Source organism: Drosophila gunungcola, unplaced genomic scaffold, assembly GCF_025200985.1.
Source record: "Drosophila gunungcola strain Sukarami unplaced genomic scaffold, Dgunungcola_SK_2 000069F, whole genome shotgun sequence".
NCBI classification, from domain to species: domain Eukaryota; kingdom Metazoa; phylum Arthropoda; class Insecta; order Diptera; family Drosophilidae; genus Drosophila; species Drosophila gunungcola.
Genome location: NW_026453232.1, coordinates 67,199 through 72,785, shown reverse-complemented (window position 1 = coordinate 72,785; position 5,587 = coordinate 67,199). Strand labels below are relative to the sequence as shown.

The 5,587-nt window shown below is 31.6% G+C and overlaps 1 long non-coding RNA gene across 3 annotated transcripts; it reads left to right on the top strand.

The window, feature by feature from the left end:
* The first annotated feature begins 360 nt into the window (after positions 1–360).
* Positions 361–1,508, top strand: LOC128264396 (uncharacterized). 3 transcript variants are annotated; one of them, XR_008268733.1, is made up of 5 exons: positions 361–426; positions 741–762; positions 865–937; positions 1,013–1,253; positions 1,354–1,508. It is a non-coding gene; the product is annotated as an uncharacterized LOC128264396 (long non-coding RNA). The 3 variants fall into 3 exon arrangements; XR_008268734.1 differs by lacking the exon at positions 361–426 and having other exon boundaries at positions 645–937; positions 1,145–1,253; XR_008268732.1 differs by lacking the exon at positions 361–426 and having other exon boundaries at positions 648–937.
* Positions 1,509–5,587: the final 4,079 nt, after the last annotated feature.

Here is a 5,587-nt window from a genome sequence, read left to right as displayed (position 1 = left end):
GAACGCTTTGTTATGTTTGGGGTATATGACTTGTTAAACTTTTCCTAAAATTAATTCTGTAAAAAATATTAATATTTAGAGTATTAGAAAATTATTAATTTGAATTAGTTTTTTGTGTATTTTAATTTTAGGTAATAATATATACACGATTACATGAATTTTTTTCAAAGCGTGATTTTGTTTTAAATTATTATTTTAAATTGCCGGCGCTATAGTTTCCTCCGCCACTGTATTCACAAGGAGTAACCGAACAAAACGGTACTCTAAAAAGCAAACGACAAGAAAAAAAGGGAAAATGCAAGAATGCGCGCGGTCTTTTTCGTTTCTTTTGCATTTCTCACCACTTGCATTTTGATTTTCATTTGAAATAGCTGGTGCCTCTGTGATTTGTAAAATTAATATATTCTTTGCGGTTTTAATTTTCAAGTAAGTATGTTGATATAAACAAACTAAATAGGAGTTCCAATACTGTTAATAAAATAACATGAACCAAACAATGGATTAATTAAAACAATAAGTGATGTGTACCTGTGCCCAAAAAATATTAAATTTATAAACACTTATTAACAGTCTTAAAAACAGTGTACGGTCAAAACAAATGTAAACAAATTGTTCCTAAAACTGTGTGTGGCTGTTAATCAAACAAATAAAAAGAATTATTTTTTTGAGCGTACACTGCAATAAGACTTGAGTTTTAATTTAATTAATGCGTTTTAAATATTATTTTCGTTTACTTCCAGAAAAACTATTTCAAAACAAAAGGTAATTTATATATATTTCATAAATTTAAATTTTTTGTTTTGTGAACTCGTTTTGTTTATTTGTGTGCTCTCTTTTTTCTCTCTTCCTTTTACTTCTACCTAGGGTGGACTTACATCTACATACGAGTAGTGTATTTTAGGGTGGACCTAAGAACACAAATTAAGTGAACAAAAATGTAAGAAAAATAAACATAAATTTAAATAATTAGGCATTACATAATTAAAATATTTAATAATTTAATTGAAAAAAGATATTTTACAAAATAAACACATATGATACCTATGAATCTCCTTGAAAAATTATTAGAATGGTACCATAATAATAATGTTACTAGAGATCAACTTGATGCACTTTTAAAAATGTTTGAATTCGGAAAATCTAGATCTTCAGTAGGATATTAAGTCCAAGTTTGATAATGGAGCTTAATTATGACGGTACTAGGGACAGGGAAGGTTTTGCGTCCTACATTCATTTAAATGAAACATTATTCGGTAAGTGTTTTACAAACTTACAATCGTATTTTAATAAAATTACATATTTCCTTCTCATTATTATATTTTATATTATATTTTCTCATTATTATATTTTCAGAGTCACAAAGAAGAGACGGTTACCGCTTCACAGACCATTTTAAAGACCTTCGACTGGCCTTCACTAGGGCCATAAATAAAACTTATAAGGGTAAAAGTATGGCCAAAAAGATGAGAGAGGACGAAAACGGCCAGGAGTAATACAATAAGTTTTAAAGCATGTTTATATTAAAAAAAAATTAAATAAATAAAAATTGGAATTGACAAAAGAAACGGTTCCCAATAGCTTTTTTGGGAACGATAATATTTGCATTCTTGGGTAAGACTATTAAAAGGCATGTTTTGGAATCATTCTAAATGTGTTCTTGTGGAAGGAATCAATATTAATTCTGTAGATGTGTTACACAATGCTTGCTTTGGAAGCTATCCAGGAAGGTTCCCGAGGAACGTTTTTAAGTTCATTCTAATAGTGCGCTGTAGAATGCTTCCTTCGTAAAGTACAAATGGAAGGGAATCCCGAGCGTTTCCGAAGTTGAAACTACCTTCCAATGGAACGCATTAAGACTCGTTCTTAGATCGGTTCTAAAAGAAGGCTTGCTTTTTGTCCCGTCTCGAACAAAAAGGAAAGGGAGCTTTCAGGGATCTGGAATGCGTTTTTCGCATGCAAAGGAAGCGTAAAAGAACGCATCCTGGAAGCGTGTTTTTTCCGACTGGGTGATCATGCATTCTCATACACAGGTGCATGTGTGCGTTTATTTTATTCCGACGCGTAAAGAATATTTTGTCTTTTGCTACTTTTCAAACTTGCTACCTCAACAATATGGGCGTTTTTACTATTGAATATAATATTATATTTTATAATATATTTTTTAATATTTCAGCATACATTTAATTTTTGTTTACAAAATCAAATCAGTGGTAACAGAATTATGTTTTACTTATATGTATAAATTCGAATTAATAATTAATAATTTATTAATTATCCATTTTATGACTTGCCTTTTCATTAGCGCAATGGTTTGAGCGGACAACATTTTCATTATACCTTTGCAGAGGTTATTATAATTTCAGTCAGAAGTTTGCAACGCAGTGAAGGAGACACTTCCGACCCTATAAAGTATATATATTCTTGATCAGCACCACTAGGACTCCGTCTGTCCGTCCGTTTCTACGCAAACTTGTCTCTCAGTTTTAGAGCTATCTGCATGAAAATTTTCCAAAAGTTGTCTTTCTATTGCAGGTAGTACACTATAGCATATAGCTCCCATAGGAACAATCGGAAAAATAAATGAAAAAAAATTATATCTTTGCAGTTTTTAATTTTTTGTTTAGTTCTTCGACATTTAGTAATGGTTAAATATTTCCGATTTACGGTTTAAATTTCATCAAAATCATTCATCAAAATAAATAAAAAAAATTATAACTGCTGTTTTTTAATTTTTTGTTTAGTTCTTCAATATTTAGTAATGGTTAAATATTTCAAAATTACGATTTAAATTTCATCAAAATCGGACGATTATAGCATATAGCTCCCATTGAAACAATCGGAAAAATAAATAAAAAAAAAATTATATTTTTGCAGTTTTTTAATTTTTTTTTTAGTTCTTCGACATATAGCAATCGTTATATATTTCAGAATTATGGTTTAAATTTTATCAAAATCGGACGACTATATCATATAGCTCCCATAGAAATAATAAAAATATTTATAATAACTATCAAATAATCATAATTTTAATGTTTTCAAAAATGTTTAATTCTTGCAATAGCTGCAAGGGTAAATGAACTTCGGCTTGCCGAAGTTTGCTTTCTTTCTTGTTTTTTTAGTTCTTCGACATTTAGTAATGGATAAATATTTCAGAATTACGGTTTAATTTTCATCGGACGACTATAACATAAAGCTCCCTTGGAAATAATAAAAATAACATTTTTTTTTTTTAACTTTTTTATTTTGTGATTTTTTTTTTTAAATTCTTTTTGACTAATTATATATAATTATATTTAATTTTTGCAATATCTGAAAGGTTATATAACTTCGGTTTGCCGAAGTTTGCTTCCTTTCTTGTTTCTGCGTACGCATGTTTTAGGACGACTGTGAAAGTTTCAGATGGCAAACAATATTGAAACAGACAGACATGGCTATCCCGACTCCTCTATTGTTACTGATCAAGAATATATAAGTGACGTATTACCAAATACTCTAGACATCAAGCCTAACACCCAACCTGTATATCCCGAGATACCCATTAATTCATTTGTCAAACATAACATTTCAGAGCCTACTATAGGAGTTATTCAAAATAATCAGACATACACATTTCCCGTTAGACATAAAAATTTCCCACGCCTGTTATCAACAGTCCCCTTATTATAAACATTTCACACGCCTTTACCGACGACAGCAGACATAAACAAGAGGTAAACTTTTAAACAAAGGGTCCAGCATGAGAACCCATTCATCAGCATCAAAGCTTTGACCATTCCAAATTTAATAAACAAAAGATGCAGCCTGACAACCCACCCATCAGGCCACCAATTCGACCAATCGAAATCTTCTGATCGCAGTCCACTTTCGCTGCTAGCGTCGCTGTCACCGATAAAAGCCATAGTTATAAGAATAATGCAATTGTAAAGACAGTTCAATTTTGGGAATCTAACTATTAAGACATTACCAATAAAACTACACTGTATATTAAAATAAAAATCGCTTTTTTTTAATATATCGCAAAGTGAAAAATCTAAGTGGCGCAGTCGGTAGGATTCAAGTAATATCCTCGCCCAAGCTGTATGATTGTTTGTAGATAAACCTTTAAATACCCGCTCGTATACATCCCAAAACTCTAATGATGACGACGAATATCCATACTTTAGATCATCAAAAAACTTAAGCCCAAATAATCAGTCAGATAATAGTCAAGGAGATAGATTCCAAAATATTAACTACCAAAGTCGATATAACAGCAATCAACAGCGACTGAACAAGCTTGACTCTAATAGGAACTGGGGTAATAATAGCAGTTATAATAATAATAATCAAGTACAAAATACCCATACTACTCAGAGTACTAATATTCCCCAAAAACGTGCCCGAGCCTCAGATTCAGGTCAACAACGTAAGTCTGAGCCAATGGACACAATAGAAAAATTTCAGACAACAGCCTCGAAAGAAATAATACCGCAATAAAAATTCAAATTGATACAAACTATGCCTTATTGATACAGGCTCAAGAAAAATTTTTTAAACGAAAACTTTTAAAAATATCCAGCTAAAAATATTTTGACAAAAGTCCAAACGATAGGAGAATCAGTAACTTTAGCGAAATATATCGAATTAATATTCCAAAATTGTTTTCATCTAAGCAAAAATTTTTCTTAAAAAACTTTTCAAATCATTATATTCTTATAGAAAGAAAATTTTAAAAGAAACCTCAGCCAAAATTGATTTTATGAGAAACACTATTATTCTAAATAATTACGAATTCCCAATGGTAAATATAACAGAGGAACGTAATCAAACCTTTTCAAATATAATAAATGATGACGAATATATTTATACCATGCAAACTGACTTATCGAATAATTATTTAAGAGACGATCACTTAAATAGTGAAGAAAAAACTGAACTTTATTACGTCGGTGTATTAGTGCCCAGTCCAAAGGACTTGGGCCGAGGGAGTTGCGTCCTGGGTAGGCACGCTGGTTGCCGGCTCAGTTCGCCGGACGGGGTGGGTATTTTGGAAACCACTCCCTCCCCTGCACAGCGAGAATAAATTTATCGTGCCTTAGGAAAAAGATAGAGCTCGTTAAGTTCGTTTTGACATTTATCGTCGCTGCCCACAAGCTTCTCAAGTAGCTAGTTCGAGCGCTTGACCGAATTTCGATCGGCAGCGTGTGGCTGTTTTACCCTGCGCCTTCATATGTATGCCGATGGATCGCCGCCGGCCACTGCAATGCGATCCCCTATTGTCAATGTCGTCAGTCGAAAGTTACGTCATTGTTCTTGACCCCAGTTTTTCCATTTGCGCCAGCTCCCCCTTTTATAAACGTTTACCAAGACATTTTTGAGTTCTGCTTCATATTATAATTTATTGATGGAAAAATATTCCCAGTGTAGCTTTTACAAATGATTTATTTATTTTACTGCGTTTTTAAATAAATACTTTTAATTAGGGAGAAAATAATTGCTCTCAGTGTAGATAGACAACAGATAAATTTAAAGTTTTTTTCTTTTAACTTTAAGTTTTGTTTCTACCTGCAGAATTGTACTCACAGACATTCATATTTTATATTTCTTT